Consider the following 25,831-nt stretch of genomic DNA (forward strand, 5'->3'; position numbering starts at 1 on the left):
TATTAATAAAAACAGATTTTATTAACCGACCGTGTGGGAAAGAAGGCGAGATCCGACCGACGATCTGAAGGACCAACCTCGCCGCTATCAGGCGGTTGAATCAAGATCGAGATCTATAGGATCAAGAAGAAGGCAATAATGTGTTTATGGTGGATTTAATATTGGAGGTATATTAATATAATAAACGTATCAATTATACATAATAAATACATTTTCACACACAATAATATTTAATATTATATATATTATATATATTAAATATTATATAATATATACATATAAAAAAAGATATATAATATAAATATGTGTAATATAAAATAAATATATCAATTATACGTTAATTTTTGTATAAAGACAGTTTAAAGTTTACGAGCGCGAATGGAGATTGGCGATTTCGTAGATATCGAGAGACAGATCGGGCGGCAGATGGGATTGCCCGGGCATGATTCGATTTCGATCTCTCGATCCCATAAATATCGGGGCGAGGCAACCCGGCCAGGGATAATTACGTATCGCGGGTATACACGTGGGGCGGGGTTCAATAGGCACCGATATTATGTCTATACGTAGTCGCGGCACGCTTGACCTCCTGACACCTCGGGATGATATAATAATAATTGTTGCATATCGGTAACTCGCGCTCTCGCGCGAGAGAACGAAGGACCCAGATACTACTACAGGGTGGCCCCGATATACACACAGGGTGGAGCGCACTTAACTCGCGGGCTTCTCACTCAAAAGAGAGAGAGATATTGCCATCGCGCCAAAAAGTTATTAAGGCCGAGTCGACCTCTGTGCAAGGCCGAAATCAAAGAGGTACCGAGAGACTCTCTCTCTCTTTTTCTCTGTTGGGATAATTAAAAGTATCTGACGCAGTTCGACTTTTATTGTAATAAAACTGCTTATTCGATTTCTTTCGCTTCTATTCGGTAACTACTTCTCTGTGACAGTATCTGTCATTATTTATAATTTTTAAAAACGATATGTAATTTATATAAAAATTCGTGAAATATTTATTTAAAAAAATGAATAATTATTATAAAAAAATTGTTGTAAGAGTAATGAGAGGATAGTATATATTTTATGTCAAGTGACTAAATGAATGCAATATTTAATACTGTTGAATTGTTAATCCAATCTCTCGAATTAATTTTTAAAAACGATGTGTTATTTTTATAAAAATTCATAAAATATTTATTTAAAAAATCGATAAAAAAAACATTTTATATTCCTAAATGACTAAACGGATGCAATATTTAATATTGCTGGATTATTAATCCAGTTCTCTAATCAGTATTAAATGCTGAAAAATATAATACAAAGGGAAAAGATAAACGATCCCTTCCAATTGCTGCCGTATCACGAGGCGAATAATAAAGTGGAGATTAAAGAAGGAAGGAAGGGACAATCATCAATCGTGTGCAGTAGAGCGATGATCGACCGGCCATGAAATACGTGGCCATTAAAGGCCATAACCATTACCGATTCGACAGAATTGTGAGGTTAGCATGGGGCTCGAGATCTTCTCCTTACGTGCTTTACTTACTTGTCAAGAAATTAGCATATTATCTGAGAGAGGTGGCTCCGATTCTCTGGGAGAGAAACGCCGCACACATTTCCTCCCTCTTTTTTCTTTCTACTCGTATCTCGCTTTTCAAAGTCTTGAAACTGCTCTCGCATTACAGTCATTAAAAAAGGCAATAAAAACTCGGAGTAATTAAAACCTTGATAAGCCGCTTTCTATTCGCTGCGCTTTCCCATTCGGATATCGAATTTGTCTATATATTAATTAACCTTCAGCATTTCGCAAAAGCGAAGTAATATTATTTTTTATTCAACGACGAAGTGAAAATTCAACTGATTCAAAATTAATTTGCTCACTTTTGTGTATCGATAATTTTAAATTTTCGGAAAATTCCACATATATATACTGAATAAGTATATAATTAATTTTAATTTCTTTATTTAAATCTCTATTTCTCACAATTTTTTCTTTTTCATATCAGAAATTATTTTTAATATGCCTTATATTGTAGAGTTACGATTATATTGTACAATTTTGATAGCTGCAAACTTTGGAGTTAAAAGTAACACAGCGGTAAATCATTTCTATTCTTCACGCTTCACAATGTCAAGCAATAAACCCGAAAATGTTTAACGTAAACGGACATAATTGGATCTCGGATGGACGAAACGAAATGAAGATCACGGTAGCTTTCTTACGGCATCGCGAACTTAATGGGGTTAACCTCGGCTAACCTAAGTATAATTAAAAACAGAAAATGATCCGCGACGAATCGATATTATTGATTTGGAGATTTTACGTCATCGTCTTCAAACTCGTCTGTAACGTCTGTACTTTAATTTGGCAGGATCACAATATCTTTTCGCGTGGTATACGAGTATTTCGTGACCACTTTTGCTTCGCAAAATTAAGATTTTATGCTCGTGTCTATCAAGTAATCCAACATTTTATTTAAGAAACTTTAAACGTTACGTTTTAAACTATTTTTAACTATTTTAAACGATATTCTTTTTAAAGTCCGTCATATACTGAATTTCACCGAAATTAAGTAAAATGTAGCAAAATATTAAAATTAAAAAAAAAAAAAAATAATCGGATTTCGTTTCTGTGAAATATTTGTTTAATAAATCGAAACATAATTTTTTCGCGTTATTACTTATTCTTTCTTGACATTACTTCCATTAACATATTGTTTCGTTCCGCCGTTTCAAATTGAAGTACATAAACGTCACGAACGCGATATTTTCGAATATCGAATATAAAAAAAATGTACGCAAAATAAATTCCGGGAGCATTTCGTTTTCCGGACACGTGTAAAACGATAGCAATAGAGGATAACGTGAAATTCTAGCGTTGAAAAGGTAGATGCGCGTTATTTCGGTGCAATCAGCGCCACGCGTAATGCGTATCATTGGCCGGTCCTCGTAAACACGAGTGCAAAAAACAATTATTAAGCGAAGATCGGAAGAGAAGGGCGATTATAGAAAGAGGAATGAGGGAGGCGAGAACGAGAGGATCCTTAGCGCACGGATCCCACGGTCGTTCCTTGCTCCTTTAGTTTCGGCTGCATCCTCCGGCGCGAATGCGAGATTAATATACCGCGATCGTAAGAAGAAAATTTATTTCGAAATTTATCCCGATAAATTAGTGCAAATTAAACTCTTAAACGTTAAGCGACTTATATGTAATTTACTTCGCCTTTTCGAATTTTTCAAAACCCTACGTATCATAAATTGATCGCTTTAATTATCAGCAGTAATTATGTATTATTATAAATCAAATAAATTTTGAGGCTTATTATTCAAAAATTAAAATTAAAGAAGAAAATAAATTAAAATGAAATAAATTGAAGTGGATATTGAAGTGTGACGTTGCAATTAAAATTTATTATTTATTTAGAAGAGAAAGACAACTGTAGTAAATAATTAGCAATATTGAAATTGTTTCTAACTTGTCTAAATAAATAATAAATTTGTAATTCAGTTTTAATTGCAACGTCGCTTTACTTTTACTTGATTTTATTTTCATTTTCATTTCTAATTGATAAGCTTTCAAAATTTAATTGAGTTATTTACTTGGGATTTGATTTGTAACTCTAATAAAATTCATTCACATTTAAACACACAAATTACAGAGGTATAAACTGGAAATGATCCAAAACTCCAGGATTAAGAAATAAACCAAAAAAATCTTGTAATTACGTACGCAATCAATTTGAAGTAAGCAAGAATTGTTAAAAAAATTGGTGTCAAAGTTGCTACTTATATCTTTTATTAAAGTTTCATAAAATTCTTAATGACGTGTAATAAACGATGAATGACGATTTTATATTTGCACGCATGCTACACATTTTCCGTCATTAAATGTTCAATCCTAAAGTTGATGTAGCAGAGAGAAAGAGTGTGAGAGAGAAAGAGATCGCATGCAACGTTATTACGGGTTGCAGAATCGCGTCGGCGCATTTAGCGCTAAATGCGGGATACGAATGCGGGCCCGGGACGTCAACGACGATGCAATTGCATCGATCTCGCGGCTCCCGGCGCGTGTGATTGAACAATTCCAGTTTCTCACGATTACATAGTAGAGTCGGAATGGCCGGCATCGATTTCCGCGCATCGTGCACGGTTTGCTGTCATGATGGCGCGTTTGAATAATGAAAACGGTCTCTCACACAGAGTGTCGGTCTGGGGCATATATATATATGCGGCTGTTGAACATTGTGCGTTGCATATAGTGCGATAGGAACGATAATTAGAACCATTAATTTCTGTTAGGAGAATCGACCTAACCATCGCGGAATCTCTTCGCCGACAAATACACATATTTCCCGATTATTCTATCGATATTACGTTATACGTATTGTATATCAAAATCAGAAAATTTTAAAAATTAAGTTAAAATAGAAATTATAAATAAACATGAATGGATAAAAATAAAAATAAAGTAAAAATAATTGGCAGAGATTTCGGCACATGTGTTTTTAAAAGATTAATTACGAGAAGAGGCAAAAAATTCTTCCTAAATCCGTTTCGTTAACTACTCCTTACGTCAAAGCTTTATTATGTATTTCTGACACATAAAATTTCTCGAAATATAAATTAACATCCGTATTGTGTCAATTACTCTTAAGCCACGCGATAAAAACAAGAGAAATCAGAAAATTTCAAAAATTAAGTTAAAATAGAAATTATAAATAAACATGAATGGATAAAAATAAAAATAAAGTAAAAATAATTGGCAGAGATTTCGGCACATGTGTTTTTAAAAGATTAATTACGAGAAGAGGCAAAAAATTCTTCCTAAATCCGTTTCGTTAACTACTCCTTACGTCAAAGCTTTATTATGTATTTCTGACACATAAAATTTCTCGAAATATAAATTAACATCCGTATTGTGTCAATTATTCTTAAGCCGCGCGATAAAAACAAGAGGAATACAAGAGTTGTTATAAAAGATCCGCTCGATTTGTGCGGTGAGATCAAAGATTTAACGAAATTGGACAACGAGTACTTGTCATATACTTGACATCCCGCGTCTTGAAATACTCAGAATCGCTAATTCGTGCCTTCTTGGTGACTGCCGCTTTTGTGCTCGTGCCTCTCATCAACCGGGTGTTCCTAAAGTAATACTGCGTGACAAAGCATCGAAATTTTTATTTGTGTGGATAAAATAAGGAATAAAGATAATTTATTCCATACACGCAGCGATATTTTTATTAAGAGAAAAATAATTGAAAATTTATCAAAAAAATCTATGAATAATATATACGTCAATTTTTGTATCTAACTAATTTTAGATAATTAAGCATAAAAAATCTGTAATTATAGTATTTCAAATCAAGAATTGAATAATTAATTAAAACGTATCTTCATTTGAATTATAAAAGAGCACTCTTTGATATAAGATAATCAATTTTCTCGGATGCCGTGGAACTATATAATTTTCGGGCACAAAAAAGAGTTTCTCTCAATTTGGATAATATCGTTCATATATTCATCGAAAGGTGGGAGAGGGTATCGGAGCAAAAGATTACGGAGAACTAGAACGGGAAGAAGAGAGCTATATGTATATACGAGACCGAGAGGCGGAGAGTGGATTAGCACCGCCACGAAATTGCATATTTATAAAATGCAAATTCTAATTGCGGTAATAGGAACGCGAAATTAACGATTGCATTTAAAACGCTTTATCAACGCGCGGCACATTTTAACTCACGTAACGTACCTCATACGATAGATTGATCCCACATACAAGCTACGAATGGTACGTACGTGTGTGAACCGTATATAGAAAATAATAACGTGGACACCCTATTACCGACACAGCTTTCAAAAGCACAATCGTACACACACATACACACATACGGATAATGTTGCGCCATTATATCGACGTACACCGTCCGTTGAATAATCACACATTTCTTATTAGTGCAATTAACGATATAATTGAACACACTCGTTTTAAATACACCCTCCACCCTCAACGATCGCCTGTGCTCCTTCTGTCCTCCTTTTTCCTTCCGGAAGGGGCAGCATTGTCGATGCTATTTTTTCCCCGAGATCTGAATATCTCATTGTTAATAACACGCGCTCTATTATTCAGAGATTCGAGTTCCGCTTCAACCAACAATTTTAATTAAAGAGATGAGAATCTACATTAAAGAGAGAGACGGTGAATTAGAAATCAGAATCTACTCCAATAATCTCTAATAGCTTTTATAATTTACATTGATATTCATTTTAATATTGTATAAAAAAAGAGGAAGCACAACTCTGTTGTAAATTATCATTATGAATTTTAATTAAAAAGCTTTTGATATAAAAAAATAACCTCGCTCTCTTTCAGTCAATAGATAGTGATTTTCGAAGACAGAAAATATTTTTCCCTTCAAAGAGATTATACGGAGACCTGAAACTTGATATATAGCGGAGAGACTTTTGATAACATCGCAACTAATTTCCATCTGACAGCTGACTTTAAAAGTGTCAAACGTTGTTTTTGCGCAAATTGGAAGGTATTTTCGTTACATTTCGTCTCGCTGAACGAACAAACGGATGGACAACCACTCGTCCTTATAGGCGGGACTTGCATTTCGTGATGCTTTCACGCCAGGTACGTAAACAGTCGGTGAATGTGCGTTATAAGGGTTAGACTGGCAGTCAGTCCCGCCTACCATAGGCGGAGAGAACTTTCGCAGACCGTACGACCGGCATATTACGTTCGATACCGGAAGGAACTTTCGTTATTTTGTATGAAAACGCACCCTACAACACGCCGGCATCCTGCGTCTGATCGTCATCTTTTTTTCTTTTTTTTTTTTTTTTTTCGTTCCCCTATAAGGGAGAAGCCGACTCGTGTCACTTTTGGTTCGGCGAATATTTCTTTCGCGAGTACAGCCGCAGAGAAAGTAGACAGCTTTTTCACGAAAAAAATTATTATATATTACAAATTTTTGTCAAATTTAAAAATGCATGTTGTCGATTATTAACAATTTTATCTTTGTCTTTTTTAATAATTTTAATTCGATTTCTCTTAATAAAAAAACAACTGTGCACGTATAATATAATATGGATAATATTTGCATATGTGACAGATAATTTCTTTCTAAAGTGAATAACAAATATTATTTATTGTAATAAAATATTCATGAAGAAATAAATTAATACTTAGCAAGTTTCATTGTTTTCTATCTAACAATACATTTTAAAATATTAAAATACTCGAAAGGGTTAAAGCTGTCACTCTCTCTCTCTCTCTAACAATACCTAACGCTGTAATATGAAAAAGAGCACATTAAAAGCGTGTACCTTCATAATAATTAGAACGCATTACAAATGTATTGTACTTCATACATTGACTGATCGCATCACGTGTTCATTTAACAGGAATCGTCCGCGAATTACGCACGTGGAAGCAATTAATTCTTACGCGCGTACACTTAATTTATGCCGGAAGAAGTTTTTGTATCGTCGGTGAGGAACGGAATGTCTGCCGCTTTGTGTTCATTAACGATTTTCCGGCTTTTTTCCGGCTGCGTGCATTGCGTATCAAACAACTCGAGACCTAATTATATCTATACGCGTCTGAATATGAGTAAATACATAAAGAGAGAAGCGTGTTCATCTCCCACGTGCGACCGTTCAAAGTATGCAATCCATCTATAACAGTAAATCGGAAACATAACGCCATTATTTTCCCAAATAAAGGGAAAGGACAATAAAAAATCTTATACAATCAAATATCTTTCAATCGATTTCTTAAATAAAAGAGCAAACCAATTTTTTTCCCTTGTCATTTTTTTCAATTCTAAAATTCCGGTAAAAATCTACATATATTTATTTTACAAGTAATATTTTTTAAGTAAGAAACATTTAAAAATAAAATGCAATATTTTACACAATTTTTTTAACTAGAAATATTTAAGAAAAAAGCAGTAGTGCTTTTATCTCATATATTTCTATCTACTATCATCACCCCTTCTTGGTTAAATTTGTTAACGTTTATTATTAGTAATCGAAATGCATGAATTTAGCTGACGGAAACATCGATATCGTCAACAGCCGCTGTTGAAAGAAACGAGATAACGTATCCGTTTATTAATCTGTCAATATGGGCCGCGAGAGACTTTACGTAAAACTGGAAGCATGCAGGTGCAAGGATGCTAACACGCTGCATACGTTCGTTAATTAACGTTCCCCTCGTTAACGATCGATAAGTATCTCGGCGATTAATAGGGTATATACTCCGTTTTCTTTCTTCGACGCGCCTATATAAATGTAATTTAAAGAGAGAGAAAAAAGAAGGGCATGTTGTGCAAAGCGTAAGAAGGTCGAAAGAGAAGAAAGTGACAAGATTATGATAGTTCTGAACGGCAAATGCAACGTACGCTATATATAAACAATTATTATGCTATTAGGTCAAAAAACGCATCTTTAATTTTCGCATTTAAAATTCATGTTCCTTTTTAAAAAAGTTAAATAATAATTTTCTCCAAACGAATAGAAAATAAATTCAAGCATTTCAATGTGTATTAATTACTTAGAGTGTTTATGCTAATTTACGTAAATAATTATTTTAATTAATTTAATCAGTCGATTAATTTATTTAGTTTAATTAATTTTTTACCAACATTATTTAAAAGAAATAAGAACTTTTCAATATTTATATTCCTACCGCTTGCATTGAAATCATCAAAACCAAAGATCCCGTGGTTGGATGCTGATGTTACAAAAGAGTGACAGTTGATTGGTGGCGCAAAAAATGACTCACCGTTTCTCTACACTCTCCCATTGGCCGAATACGAAACCAGCTAAGGGTGAAACGGTCCAACAGCAATTCGCCCCTCAAAATTGATCGAAGAATAGACACCCTCGAATTTTTTCCCGAGAAGAAGAATTGAGAATATCTTGCATATTCTTTTCTCGTTGTAATACAACGCTTATATAATCGCGTGAAGGGTTTACAGAGAAAAGCGTTTGGTTGATTCGCCACAAGTCGTTATCACGATACATCCCTTTCTCTCTCTCTCTCTCTCTCTCTTTCCTCTTTTTTTCCCTCGAGAAAACGGACTCGTAAGAGAACCGGCAATTTCTCGTGTTCTTGCATCGCTCGCTCGCTTTCTTCAGCCTCCCTTCCCCGTTAAGCCCTGGGTAATCCAATTCACCATTATATCCGCTTCTTTTCCGCAAATGGGCGCGGCTACGCTCTGAGTAATTCGCTACGCTTCCCTTTTTCTAGGCTTTCCCATCCCACGGGAATGCAAGCGGCCTGCTGCTACTGCCGCCGCCTCATATCGTCTTTTCGCGTGGAATTGTCGCGCGCACTCGAGGGGTAGTGAAGGGGAGAGAAGCGGGGGGAGGGCCATAGGGAACAGTTACAAAGCATCCTATAAACGTGATTAATCCGCGAGCAACCGCGTCACGAAAAGCGCGCGTTGTCAGCTGACGCGGAAACGCTCGGATCTCTTATATGATTCTAGAATGATGGAACTCGGTATATTTGTAATGCGAGCAATGAGAGTTAATGTTTAACATGCATGTCTTTTTTAGAGAGCTCGACTAAATAAGATTAAAACAAAGTTTTCTTTACTTTTACCGTATTTAAAGAGTCTCGTATATGTATTAAGTATTATTATTTAGGGTCGGTTGTTCCAACTCTTGATAAGTTTTAGCCGACAAGTGGTATATCTTTGTCTCTTTTTTTTTAGAATTTATCGGAAAAGAGACGAAAATACCTATCAGGTAAAACTTACCGAGAAGTTGAAAAAATCAACCCTTAATATATAATTATTAATAGTATTCTTGTAAATCTTTATTATGATTAATATATCTAAACCTTCGATGATATAGTTAACTTGTAGTCCCCATCTGTCATGCGGAATATCGAGAGTTCACAATGTTTCTTAAAATATTTATTATACCATCTGATATTAGATTGAACAAATGAGAAAATTGCGATTCTAATAAAAAAAAAAAAAAAAAAAATCCTCCCCGGCGGGGAATCGAACCCCGGTCTCCCGCGTGACAGGCGGGGATACTGACCACTATACTACCGAGGACTTGACGATAAACGAGAGAAGAATGTGGAATACACTTTGTTGTAGCAGATATTTACAAGACTACATTTATATATTACACAATAATACGTTTTATAAAAATTGTATGTGCATATTTTTATTAATTTTTTATATATAACTTGTATTATTATCATCCAATGAGTTAATAAAAATATGTATGTATACAACAGATGTTTACAAGAAAAATTTATAAAATGTATTAAAAATATATAAAATTAAATATATAAGATATATAATCTTATATAAATATACAGGCTGTTTCTAAAACTGTCAGAAATTTTTAAAGCGTATTCTAGAGATCAAAATAAGAGAAAAGTTCCTTTCCTTCTGACTGACAAGTTACTGTTTCCTAAAGTTGGGGAAAAAATTGAAAAATGTATGGTAACTCTCGGAGATTTTTTCACAGATCGTTGAAAGTCGATCTGTAAAAAAGTATCCAAAAGACTACAATATATTTTACGATTTTTCACCCATCTTTAGAGAAATTATAACTCGGAGAAAAAAGATTTTTGAATCCATGTTTATAAGAACTTTTTCTTACTTTGACTATATCGAATACACCCTTAAATACTCTGACATAAATTTAGAAACGCCCTGTATATTACCAACAATTTGAAATAAAATCGAAATAAAAATCTACGCGAGTTTCATACGACACATCTCAAAGTTCTTTTATTTTGCTTTTAATTCGAATTTTTCGAAAAGTTATTTTATTAACCCGACAATTGCTTAAGCGAATCAATTTGCATGAGAATTCGCAATCAAATTGAAACGAGTTCTACATGCCAGAAAATACCAATAAAAAGAGCGCAAGTGCAAAGGAAATATAGAAAAAGAAGTATATATCCAGAGATGTGTTACACAGATACATATTTATATCCGGATAACATCTCGACATCGCGGATAAATGCTAAGTGAAAAGTTGAAGGGCCGCAGTGCTGCCTTTCGTGGGTGTTAGTACCTAGGTGCCGATGCGATTTCCGCCCGTGCAACACACTCGCGTGGCGTAAATTTCTCGCACGCCGACGTGACAGACACGCGTCTAAAGACGAGGCGCGCGAGTCGTGTATTAAATATACCACCGGCTCGGAAATAAATCCTTTTTACCCGGAGAACGAGGCACACGATTTCCATATCCATGCTCGTTACCGCGCGGAAAAATATATTCGCGAGCAAAAGAAGGAGGCAATCTGCGCGAACGGAAAGGAAGAGAGCGAGGAAAAAAAAATACAAATTAAAAAAAAACCCCCAAAGGAAGAAGAGAGAAAAAAAATGGTTAATCTCGGTGTAACGAAAATTATGAAAATTTCGCGCCAAGATGGACGAGGACGACGTCGAAGTAAATGCGGCGAGGAGGCGAAGGCCATTAGAATCTTTCGCAATTACCGAGCTGGATTAAATTAGTACCCCGAGGTTTCGCGTGCTCGCTAATGGCTTTAACTGTTTGTAAATGTAATCGTGAATCCTTACGTATGCAAGTGCATACCGCGCGCGGATGTACTATACACATACATAGGATTGTACATGGTTGTATGTGTATACGGTAGATTTATACCGTGTGTATGCGAATTGGTGCAGATATAATAGGCTATACTATTGTACGACTCATCCGTCCGTCGCACTGGCTATCGCGATGATTCGTCTGCGTGAACAGTAGTTTAAGTAATGTATGTAAACAGGCCGAATGTCGTAGTTTTTTTTAAGCCTTTCTTTCCGCATTCCGTTTATTTTTGCCCTATCTCTCTCCTTGACGTCAGAATGACAGTTATAGTTATTATTTAATAGCGTTCTTTAAAACAGATATACTCACAGATATACAGTTACAGATACACATATATATATATATATATATATATATATAAATAACGTATTATATTATTGATATATTATACATATTTTTCTTTTATTTAATATTCTTAACAGTATACTTTTATTACAAGAGTTTGTGTCCTAATAAAATTAAGTATATAATGAAATTAGGTAAAAATTGATGAACTCTACGTAAAAATTATATATAAAATAATTAATCTATCGGGCATAAAAAAAGGCTCAAAAAACGACAGGTCTGCACATTGATAAGAATTTCTAAAATTTAATTACCTGATTTAGCAGCAGTGAAGTTTAGACTTGCAAAATATTTACGACTACGTAGAGAAAAATTGTGTAAGACTCACCTGAAACAGAAAAGAAGAGAACAAGATTATTTCATCGGTATTATGAATAAAATAATTTATCAATCTTTTTATACTTTTTCATTTATTAAAAGATAGTCACATGTATTTAACTTCTCGGCATAAAATTTCACAACGACGCGTGAAAAAAAATTTCTTCCACGCTATTTATTATTATAAACAAATGAGTTTTTTTTCGGTATATATCTTAATTAATATCGCTGATTAATATTCTCTCTCGTAAAATTAAAATTATGGTGTGCTAATGATAACCTTGTCACGGAACGTATCGATAAAATAATACAGATGTGTTTTAATGTCACGGAACCCCGTGATCGAAAATTCTGCACCGTAATGCATCGATCTTATCCTTATTCATTTAACTTGAGCACGTCCCCGGAATGAAACGCGCGATTGATGAAAGACGCCGCCGGCTAAGTTCGCTCTGATCGCGCGTGTTGTCGCGAGTGACCGCTGATACCAGAATGACTGTATAAGTCCGTTAATAAGTCATTTAATCGGCCGAAGGCATCGCGCCATCCGAATGTTTTCTGCAATAAAGTAATACATCATCGCCCAGCAGCGACGTCCAATTTACAAAGTTTTATCGATCGTTTCGGCGATATACATTTTTGTTTCAAACGGAGCATCTGTCTTTATTTCTCGTTTCAATTCCACTAATTTTTACAATAAAATCTCTAAATTAGAGATACATGACACACACAAATATCAGCCATTATGTGCTGACAGAAAATCATATGCTTATGTGTGAGATTCCAAATTTAATCATTTCACCAAGTAAATTTTTCTACGTTTGACAGAATGTATATTATATATTAGAAAAACATATATAAACATATTTATAATAAATAAACATAATATTATAAATATTTATATGTAAATATAAAAGTACATAATGTCACTTTACAATAGAATATTTGATAGTGCAGGATGTGTAGCTATACGTGAAAACGATATGCAGGGATTTCAAATTGTTTAAGAATAAAGAGAGATATTATTTTACTTAATTTGCAAATTTTCGCGTGCTAATATGCAATTAAAGAACGATTCGAATATTCAGCTTCCCAACCTTGCCATGTTACAGCGCACGAAATTTATGCATTTAATTAACTAACTCAATCCTTACGCCGCGCCGATAACGTTAAACGTCACGGAGGAAAGGGTGAACAGAGGATAAGAAAATAAGTTAGCGACTTACCACGACAGCTGATATCACACGACAGCTTCAAAAATCGTATAATAAATTCTTCAATCAGCTATCGCACTGTATAATTAGCAAAATTAATCGCTAGACTCTCCTTTAAGAGAGAGAGAGAGTGGGCAGATATTTTTTAAACGATTTTTAAATAGTATTTATTTTAGAAAAAAGAGATATATTTCATTTATTTTGCCATTTATAAAAAATATATTTTTTAAAGATTTTATATAATATAATATTATATAAAATTGAGTTCTTATTAACTCTGTTAAATCGATGTGCTGGTTCATCTTGAAAAATTGATTGTTTCCATTTTTACGCTAACATGAGACAAGACAGAAAGGGATGATCGAGAAGATGAAAAAAGAGAAGGAGAGAGAGAGAGAGAACAGTGGGACTACTGATATCGAAGAGACTTATGTGCTCGAGCTTCACCATCGTAACCCACATCTTGACCGGAAATTAGCCGGGGAAAAATGAAGCCGCGGCCGCGCGCGGCTATCGACGAAAATCACCGTGGATGGAAGGTATGAGCGCAATTTTTTCGTGTACGCGATTTATCATTGTCCAGACGTTTATGTAACGAGTTTGGGTAGAGGCCGGAGATCGAGTAAATATAAATTTAAAGATTGTCTTAATATAATCTCTTGTATCTAAAATTTTATCTTTATATACACAAACGCTTAACTAGAATAATTTGGTGTACAAATTTTGATGAAAATCCTTTCATTAATTTTTTCATTACCGAAAAATCCATCGCAATTCCAAACATTAAAAAAAAAAAAAATAATAATATATCGACAAAAATATATTTGTCAAGAGAGACATTTAAAATTGCGATCAGATGATTTTGACAGCTATATACATACACAGTAATCATTGTTAAATATCAAAACGAAAAAAGTTATACATATGTATATGTATGTAGATATAGCTGTCAAAAGTTGTACATCTCTTCACAATTATATTTACCTCTTTTTTTCGATATTCCAAATTAATTCTAAATTAAACACAAAATACGATATAATAATATAATAAATATATCGTATATCTTTCTCCATAGTTTCCCTAGATCTAGGCACGTTCTATTCATGCGCATTTATGATTTTGTAGAAGTTGGCATAGGATGCGACTGCGGCATGGTAAAATATGGAAATACGTCAGCCCTTTAGGGAATATCTGAGATAAGCGCGTTTCTACGGTAGATATTAAGTAACATTAGGCCATTACTTTCGAGTCTGGCTCGGCGGAACTTCGCAGGGGAGTCTGACTTTAACTCGGCACGCCTCTGCAAATTGTCCGACCATTAGGGTTACATCGCGCAAAGATGAATATACGCGCATACAAATATGTATATACGAATGTACGCGAGATGTCAATAGTTGATTCGACGATCTCTAATCTCTTTTTTTTTCCTTTCCGATCGAATTATCGATCGATAGAATACATAAAAACGCAACTCTTTCGATAATGTGAAAGAATGAGAAGACCAACCGAGCCGACAACGATTAGAATCAACGCCGCGAGGTGTGAAATAGCACTCATCGTGTGAGTACCAAGAAAACAACTCTGTGATTTATATACACGGCTTTCTTATATGTATACTTAGCCTCATCTGCGAAAGAGAAATATCAGCGTGGAAGTTTGTGAAAATTTCTACGAATCTCCCTTCTCTTCAGTACTGACTAATAGATATTACGATACTTTATCTTGATGAAAAAATCCTAAATTAATTTTAGAGAAGAAAAAAAATCTCTTCTTCAATTTAAAAATAAAAAATACAGACTACAGTCTAATTAACCCATATTTTTCTCTTCAGCTATTAAATCCTTGGAATCTAAAGAAATTGTGACACAATGTTATGAAATATTAATTACAAAACTGCATACGTCATGCGACTTTTTCCTGATTTTGCATCGTGATACATATGGATTGTGTGTGTGTAACATAAATTGTTTCTGAAATACGTTAGAAATAAATCACGCGAATCGCGTAGAAAAATATCACGCGTAAATACGATCGCAAAAGGGAAGATTGTTATCATGTCTTAAAAAACAATAATAAAAAAAAAGTAGTTTTCGCATGACGTATCGCTCATTCATGACGCCCGACGGTTCGCGAGTATAAATAAAAGAATAGAGAATACACTCGCTCGACACACATATATTAATACATACATATATACCTGTCGACTCTAACTGTCAAACACATACATACATGTACACTATATAGATATATGCCGATTCGCACACATAAAAAGACGTATGGCAGGTGGTCGTATAATAGTTTGCATATTCATTGGTTTTCTGGCTTATCGAGAGCATATCATCAACTGCGTACTTAATTAACTTCAGATTCTCTCATTAGCGTCAATGGATTAATTCCTCGAAACTTTATTGCGAGGCGAAAAAAAACGCGTTCGAAGAAATACTCGCGAAAAAAAAATAATTAATCGCCTAGGAAATTCGAAGGAAAATTAACGCGAGAAATAAACTTCAAATAATAAAAATTAAAAAAAATGAAACGACGTTTTTAATCCGAAAACTTTTACTTTCCAAGTCCTCGACAGTATACTCGACGAGGAAAATTCCATCGAGAACCGCGCGCAGATATTACGTCCGTTATATAATTTACGGTATTACGTTTTACGGTGGTTATACTTCGTAATTGCAGAACATTGTACACAAACACACACACAAAGGCGGCGCATCCGTAAAGTTCAATGAGTCGTGATATTTATCGCTGGAAAATGCGCGCAAATTCTCAAATTCTCTTGGGGTGCGATTCTTCATTCGTGGCGAAACAACAATCATGATGATGATGATGATGATTTTATATACCCCACCTCCCTACCTCGATAATTGACGTACGGTGCAAAACTTCTCTATAGGTTACAACATGCACGTTTTCCTCCTTTATTCCTCGCTGCTCCGATACTAGAAAATTCCGCGATCGTAGAAAATTCCGAAACTTTCAGAAGCGAGCGAGTTCGTGCTTCGTCGTGCACGACGAAGAGCGAAGCGACAGAAAATTTCGACGTCCTACGCGTCTCTAGACTTCATAATCGAGGATGTAATTTCGAGCAGTTATAGTCCAGGACAATTTACCGGGCACTTGCCGCAGTCTAGCCGGTTGAAAGGAGTAAATAATACCGGATGAATGCCTCCGAGTTATTAACGAAGACGCGCGAAAAACTTTCCAGACTATTTTTTCCCCCTTTTTTTCATCAGGTAAAAGATATGTGACACGAACCGCTGGAAATTCCGTCGTTTTCTGGCGTATACGCTTCGTGCACGGTATAAGCGAATTTATTTTACTTTCTACTATAAATATATATATTTGAAATTAGATTCTATTTGCGTGTATAAGGCGCAATTTTATTATATTTTAGTTCAAAAATTTTTAGAAAATATAATACAACAAAAATTCAATAAAATATAATACATTTTTTATATATTATTTTTATTCTAGATTTACAAAGAGAGAGATCTTTTATTTTTAATATTTCAACTTCAATTTCATGTTCTCAATTTGAGCTATAATTTTACTGCTCATTTCTCATATCAAAAATTATTAATTTTCGAGACAATTTTTCCAATTAAACATATATTTTTATTACATATAGAAATATATCTAAAATATATTATTTATCATATAAAAATTTATATCGCTTTTATATAATCAATAATTATATTAAATAATTAGTTTTGACATATTTATGATTAAAATAAGCATCGATTTTTAATGTACGATTAATTGCAAAGAGGAACATACAACAATTACAAAAAGGCTGTTTTACAAGTAGACACTCTTGAGAAAAATCTCTAAAATGGTGATCTTGAATTACTTTTTGCTTTATGTATACCACAGCGAGACTATCATGTTTCAACCGCGCGTCCACAGATCATTTTTAAAAGCGATCGATTTTTTTGACAGCTCCACACATGGTCGCAAGAAAACTTGAGAGCAAAAATCGATAAGCACAATCTCGAGGAGATTTTCTTCTCGTCCTTAGCCACTATGATTCAATCTGTTTTGAAATATTATTTAGTTAAAAAATTAATTGAAATATAAAATATACAATACAAAAAATGTTAAAGCTTTCTGCTAAGCAGAGTTTCATCCGAAATATGTTACGTTATAACTGATATTCCAAATTTTAATATTTTTCAAAGGCAAAGCTAAGTGACTGTCCTAGCAATTCCTGCGTTTCGTCACCAATTATTTAACAATGTTGTATTATTTCGACCGTTACATATTCGTGCGCTATACAAATGATCGTTTAAAACGTGCGTTAAAAGTCTCATGTGAATATTAAAATGGACGAGCGTAGAACCTTCACTAATGAAACGGGCATTTATTATTTATATCGCGTCTCGGCAATCAACAACGTACTACGCAGCACAAGTTACGTTCGTGTCGAGAATATGTGCCATAACTTTGTGGGCCCGCAATGATTATAATCTAAGCTTTGTTACCTGTAATCACTACCACAATGTATCTTTGAATTATGTTTATTCTCAGATCTTAATCGGAGACGAGTCAAAAATGTGGCTCCTAGATTAAGTTTACACAGCCAAGAGAGCTATTACATCCGTATCGTGGTAAATCCTTTTCGATAACGGCACAAAGAAGTTATCAATAGAAATTTGCATATCTTCTTGTATTTAATTTCTCATTTCGACGTTAAAACGTATCGCTCACATGTTCTCGCGATTGCTAAAAAATTTTAGAAAAAATGTCTCGTTATCATAAATACAATCCAATAAAGAGCGAATTTAACTGATTGTAAGAAAGTCTGTTTTATGATATTCGCAATAATTAAGGAAATTGGCCAATCCACTTTACTTTAATTTTAATAATTAATTTCTCATTTTCTCATTAATTATTTCAAAGTTGGCAAAATGGTAAAAAAAAAGTTGACATAATATAGACAAAGATGTATATATATTTTTTTCTAATAAGGAATTATTTATTTGATTAATTTTATAGAAGATTGATTTAATTGATTAATTCTATAGAAGACTCTAATTTCCGAAAAAATAAAAGAACTACTGGGTGGTTTATTTTTCATCTCTGGCCAATTATTTTTTAAGTCATTAGATATTTTAGAATTTTAAATTGTTTTCTTAAATATATGACGCAGTTGATTATACAATATATCTACATGTCTATCAGTCGCAGGCTGATAAATCGATTTGTCAATCGTCCCTAAAGCCTGTACGTGCGTAATATATATAAATTAATTACGATAGCGAGAGAGCGGTCCACAAGTGGGCGGTCTCAGATCAAAGTGTACCTTAAAAGTCGCAGTTAGTCTCAATTAAACTAGTGCTGGCAGCTGAATTAAATTTTCGAAGGCAATTAACTTTATACTGTGCGTAGTAAAAAAGGAGCAACATGATATCTGAATTATTTTTTGATCATTAATATATATATTTTGTTGATGAAATAAAATTACACTTGAGTGTGATTAACATGCGAATTCAATTAATGTGCAAAATTACTTCGTGTTTTACGTCATAATCTGTCAGAATGACACGTTTTACAGGTGATGCGCGCTCATACCGAGCTTGAAATTTTATTAGACGCAATTACGTCGACGATTTGCTCGTGCACGTGCGACATAACCATATCTCGTTAATTAATGGCGAGCTCGTTAGCTCGCCTCTTGAACGCGCGTTTCTTGCTCGATTATCGCGGCATTAGGATTGAAACTATTTAAACATCTTGTCACGTAATAAACGTGTAATTTTCGTTCGCTGAAACGTTTCGTTTAAATATTTATGCCTTCGTATGCATTATCAATGAGCAATTTTTGGAAAAAGAAACGATTAACACACAAACTCGCTTGGTTTTATATTCCACAAATTTTTTACTATCGTCGTGCATCCTCGCCGAAAAAATATTTAACGACATTACAACGGTAACGCCCACATAAATATACGAGAGCGCGGTGCTTTTTTTCCTTTTTGCTCGATATGTTTAATTAGCATAATTTTAATGCGCGCTAGTACTGGCAGGTGGAACCCGGGCCTCGCTTCCGGCAGGAGGCATTCGACGAAAGAGTCACTGCCGCTTCAACGCGATTTATTTAACTCAATTACGCGAAAAAATAAAATACGCACGGAATAAGTTCGCGAAATGCGGAGAACAAAAACAAGAATTGGTCATATGATGTTTCGTATCAGAAACAAATACAAGTTGACAGTCCGTCATGTTAAAGCACTATTGAGTAATTTTGACGATTAATTTTCGATCATTACTACGCAGAAAATGTTCTTTTTGCCTTGAAAATCATAATCGTGGGACCATATATAGAAAAAATATTAATATCTACCATGTTGATTAATTTTACCACGTATTAAATATTTTTTATTATGGTAAATATATTAATCACAGAGAAACTCATAAAATTCTTCCAATATCAAATAGTACAATAAAAATAGGTACCTATTCGTAAAAATCGTTTTCCACAAATTTCTGTGCCCTACTATTTTCAAACGATAAATTGAAAAACTGAAATTTCAGAGATTAATGTTACTGTGTACCACATCAAAAACAGTATGCGCGATTTTTTTCTCTTTCTCTCACTCTCTCTTTCTCTGGGACATGCCGCTCACTAGCATGCAAATCCCGGCACAATCGTTCTTACAAATTCGAGTTAGGTCGGGTCAGCTCGAGCCAAACTCGGCTCGCAGACGTGTAATCTGCCGAGCTAGCCACTAGGCGGGGTAATGATACGCTCGCGATCTCAGTGTGGGGAGGTATCAAGATAGTAGTGGCCACACTAGTATATCGCTATAGAGAGATGGTGTACGATCGAACGCGCGCGCGGTGAGTACTCGGTGAGACAAGTCAGAGACTCTCTCTGTTTGAGACAGGAGAGATCTATATTTATGTGTACCTGGCGCGAGAACGCTTCTCATCTAGATGTGTAAGTCACCGCGCGAGCGGATCCAATAATCCGCTGTATTGTATTCCACTATCATTTGCGGGCAAAACGGCCGTGGAATAGCCACAAATCTGTCGTTGAATAATACAAATCGATCCTACAACATTCGAGAGATACCTACGCCAGTAAATCTTGTAATTTTATGCACTTGCAAAAAGAAGTTGTATTTAAAAAAAGGCGTATTATATTATTAATTGTATATCATTCATTTATGAATATATTTATTGTATTTTTTATTATCAATATATTTTTAAACATTTATATTATTTAAAATTTGTTATAAAAAATAATAAATTGAATTTCGAGACACTCTTGATGTTAAAATAAGGTAATTATTTTGAAAAAGTTGTAGAGCAAAGTAGTATCAGCTGATCTCGAACAGTGATCACGGATTTTGACAGATCCGCTTTTGCATCATGCGGAAGCATTCATTTCGGAGCCTCTTGCGAGACACATAGTTAATTAAATGTCAGACAGAACAGAACTGCGCAAAACTCTAACTGTCAATAAGTAGTGCGAAATGAGTATTCTAAAATTAACGAGGATGCTGCGGTAAGCTGGGCGGAATTATTTTACGCTGTTTGCTTCTAAAACGCAGCTCGCATAAAATTTTTTCCAGATATACGCCTCCTTATATGTACGCGTTTCCATCCAATGCATCGCGAATTGCAGCCATTTTGCGACTATTTATTTTATCGGATTCACTCAAATCTCTAAAATATTTAATCAAATAAAATTACACAATGTATAAAAAAATATAAAAAATTATACAATGCACAAAAAAAAATTTGTTGAAATAATAACCTTCTCATTAATAGATTTAACGAGACCCGATCAACCCTTTGCCAATTAAATACCGTCGAATCATCGCAAGGAACGAATAAAAAAATGTCAAACAAGATATTTCCATATTCAACGTATTCAATTCCACATATCTATACGATAACAGCGTCTCATCTCGTCGTGTACTTGACGTGTACTGAAAACGTGCCTTTTATACCGCCTAACATCGGATACGTTGATATGTGGTACTTGGCTAAATACGAGGTGAGAATTATCTGTGCGCGATTACTGTTATTATTCCTTCAATTGAAGTGTCTTTAAATCTGGGCGCGTCCCAACAGTTTTTTAATTACTACCCGCTCGCGATGTAGTAACGCGATTCCGAGTATGATCCTGAAAGTTAATTATTACGGACGAGAGAGAATATTCGACATAGCGTAAACTCCTGGGATAATTTTTGTACGTGAATCGAAAGTTGTAACTCGCTAACCGTAAGTTAGTTCAGTAATAATACCGCGTTGCGGATAATAGAGGTACAATGCGCGTCTTTTTTGCATGTATATGTGTGTGTGTGTGTGTTTGTATGTGTGTACGTAAAAGCTATCGTACGAGCAATTACCGTGGAAATAGTAATTAAGCCTTTGCACGAGGATGTCGCTCGTTCGATAATTTGATAGAATTAATTTCTTATCTTTTGACAAATGTCTGTATGCGCGATATATCCTTTCTAATACGTATAATCTTTACAAATTGATATATATATTTTACATTTACTTGCGATCTGACATATATTAAAGATTGCTCTGCCATCTTTTTTTAGTTACAAGAGCTAATTATATCAAATCTGTAATTCATGATTTAAACTTCGCAATAAGAAGTATGGATTATATTAGTAAAGCATCGTGTCATTTATTACATGTATACGTATGAACGTGTATAAATATATCAATATAAATTGATTATAATATGCACAATTTACATCATTATATGCTACGGAAAACATATTACGTCAGTCAGAATCTTCTTCTAGTTAAACTCATGTTTTCCTTCGTAAAAAAAAATAATAAATAAATGAAGCTACGCAAAATATTCTAAGAATCTTTTATAGACACGCGATGTTGTATATTCATACGATGTATCGATACGTAAAATATATATGTGATCAATCATTTGCTATCCTCGATATATATTTATCGTACCTGTATGTACAAGAACAGTTTTCTTGAAGGAAAATTTACAACGTCCAAATAGTGATCAACAAGCTCTATTTAAATCCCTGAAAATTAATAATGACGAAAAACGATAAACTTTTTTGTTGTAATTATACACTATCTAAAAAATTAAATATTTAAGAAGAGAAAATTTAATAGTGATGCACATTAAAGAGAACGACAGGAAATCTACTATCTTAATTTTTTTTCAATATCAATTTATAGTTTCAAATTGACTTTTATCATCAACTGTCTTATATAATTAAAAAATTCGAAGAAAATCATCGAATTTACTCTTAAAGATGAAAAAGAATTTCAAAATTTGAATAAATCGCTGCAATTGTCACACTATTTCTTACATTATCTGTTCTATAATCGCAAAGAAAGCCAACACCTTTCAATCATTTATTCAGTTGTGAAAGTGTATTACTATTTTATTTGTAAAAATAGCCAGGCTATATATATTGAAAATAGCAAAAGGTTAAACAAAACTTATTCAAGTTAACGTCTACTCCGTGAAACGATCGAAAACAGAAGGCCGTATCCGCTTATATGGTAGCAATCGCGACTCGCATCGGTGCGAAAAAGCAGCGCGTTCCGGCGCTCTCTCCCTGATAAACTTCGCTTTTAAACCGAAAACGGAAAGCTCGACGTAAAGCCGTGTGCAGCACAACGGAAGATGAGAAAGAAGCCAGAAAGGGAATCCGGGGCTACCCTGTGTTTACACGGCGCGGCGCGCCGCCCCGTGAGCATTAGCTCTATCTTTGTACCGCCCAATCTCACGTTCCTGAAATGCAAATTCTACCGAAACGAGCGGATGGCAAAATGAAGGGATGCAGCGCGACGACGGTCTAACCGTCGGTTCCCGCGACTTGTCCCGGAACGCGTTGCACTCGTCGCGTTGAAAAGAAACGGAGGACGCATCCAATAATCCGACAGCGAGATAGAGTTGATCGATATATCGAAGAAAAACATTGTTCTCTATTTAATATTTCATTTTTCAAAATGTATTGAAAATACCACAGTAAATTATATCATGAAATATATGATAGCTAGATTATTTTGAAATTATTAGTCATTAGTGTCATTTTACGCGTGCATTAAAATATGATTTTCCCCATTTAATATAATAATTTATTAATCAATTATTTTATTAAATGATTTGGCCGTAGAATTTATTTACCGCGGAGTTAGTAAAATTATGTAATGTAGAATTGTATTGTATAAATTATGTAATATAGAATTAACTGAAAATTATATTCAATTATATATATTTATATAATAAAATATTACTATACGACATAATAAAATATTATACTAAGTCGTATTAAAAATTTTAACTAACTAAAAACTGTATGTACATATATTATGTAAAAAAATGTTATTAGCAATTCTTTTTCAAGAAATGAAATGATAAATTGATATATGTTGAGTTCAGCAGTATCATCTCGTTATTCAGGACGTTTGTCATTTTCTTACGACACACATAATTGTCGCAGTGAATTTATGTAGAGGATACGAGATATTATAAATTTAATGGCATAAAAGCATACGTTGTTTCGAAGAATAAACTGAAATAAATTACAAGTAAATATCTCTCGACAAACATATCTTTATTTTAAAATAATATTAATTTCTATTATTATTAATAATTATATATTCTTTCTATTTATTTCAATTTGTTCTAGTCATTTTTCTATTAAAAAAATTATGAAAGTAGAGTTTAAATAAAAATATCTTCTCTCTGGTGGATTAAATTGTGCGAAATCAACTTTTGTTTAACTTACATCTAAAAAAGCTTCGAGAGAGAACAACGATCTATACATTAATTTCATTAAACCTCGCAAGTACCAAAGGCAATTTTGTTGTCCGAGGAGTAAGCCACACCCTAATAGGAAGGCGAATTCAGGATACGCCAACCATCGGGCATACAAAGTGCGACACGGGAGTGAATGCTGTCACGAAAGAAGGGCAGCGATGGTACTTGAACTAATGACAGGTCTGCCTAATTAGGAAGACGTATTCGTATTCGAGGAGTCAAGCCACGAAATGTGCAATTTACGAGTGGACAATGGTCAGAGATAAGACAGTAATCTAAAAAAAAAAAAATGCAGGGAATAATTAAACTTCTTTTCGTTGTAAATAATTTTAAAACCGTCTTGTATAAACTCTCGTGTGTCTTCAGTCATGCTTAATTTGTAATTGTGGCGTATCTATACACTATATTTGAATGCTTAATTTGCTACGATAAATTTCCAAATAAACTATAAAAATCTATAGTAAATTGCTCTTCGATATTCTTATGATTAACATTGAAGGAATCGAGTATAGGGTGAATTCACGAAATGACTCCTCGGTTAAACTCGGGATATTCGATCGGCCGCGTTTTTCGGATCAAAGTCGAACGCACACAAGCGTTCTAAATTTAAAGCCGCCCATCCTTCTCTCTCAAAGTTTTCTGGCCATGTATAATTACGATCATCAAGCCCTCTATCCTCGCGGTGAGAAAAACGGACGTTTGAAAAAGCAAATGACAGCCTCTGGTGACGTAATGACAATGAGGTGCCCGCCTCTGCCTGGCACCGGAAGTGCCCGCCACGCCGAGAACCGACCTGGTGTCATACACCGGCGTCTTCCCCGTGTAACGAATAAATAACTAAATTGCCGCGGAACCAGGCTAATTATCGATTTGCCTTCGGCAAATGACAAGAAACTCCGGTATCTACAAAATGGCCCCGCCATTCGCGAGAAAGAATGATTCAACTAGCCGGTAAAATTCGATCTCTCTATGAAATTTCTCAAGTAAATAATTAATATCCGCGATGTAAAAAAAAAATATTTAAATTACTTAAATAAATAGATCGTCAGATGTGTCACGGTGAAAAAAAATATTACAAGTTTTTAATTTTCAGAATAAAATCTAATGATAATTATTCAGCTCAAACTTGCACAAAAGATACTATAAATACATTTTTAAATATGAGCCAGTTAATATTTTTAAAAATTTAATTGCAAGTGAAATTTTTCTCGCTCGAGAACCTAGAATCAATTTTTGTTGGAGTGAATATCGAAGCTCGTTCAAGATCATTAGCAATTTAAATCGCATTATTGTTGCTCTTCCATAACGAATTAGGCATTTGGTAATAGCTGGCATGATTATTAGCGAAAACCGTACAACAACGCTATCCTGTCTTTCTCGTCGTCTGTGAGAAGGACGCAACATAAATTACGCATAATGATACCGTCTTGGGAATTTGTAATCTAAACTCGGGAGTTCTAGTGCTCTTATACGCTAAATATTTGAATTTCCGGAGCACATTCTCACGATCTTTGATACATTCTTTTCATGTATGCTCTACATAATTCACTAATTTTTCTAATATATATATATA

The 25,831-nt window shown here is 34.2% G+C and overlaps 1 protein-coding gene and 1 non-coding gene across 3 annotated transcripts in view; both read right to left on the bottom strand.

Moving 5' to 3' along the window:
• Positions 1-25,831, bottom strand: part of ss (aryl hydrocarbon receptor spineless) — a 176,888-nt gene that overhangs the window by 141,235 nt on the left and 9,822 nt on the right. The window lies entirely within an intron of this gene.
• On the bottom strand, positions 10,011-10,082 carry TRNAD-GUC (transfer RNA aspartic acid (anticodon GUC)). Its single transcript has one exon. It is a non-coding gene; the product is annotated as a tRNA-Asp (tRNA).

This window comes from Nylanderia fulva, unplaced genomic scaffold (genome assembly GCF_048542155.1).
Source record: "Nylanderia fulva isolate GAGA-0341 unplaced genomic scaffold, ASM4854215v1 Scaffold9, whole genome shotgun sequence".
NCBI lineage: Eukaryota > Metazoa > Arthropoda > Insecta > Hymenoptera > Formicidae > Nylanderia > Nylanderia fulva.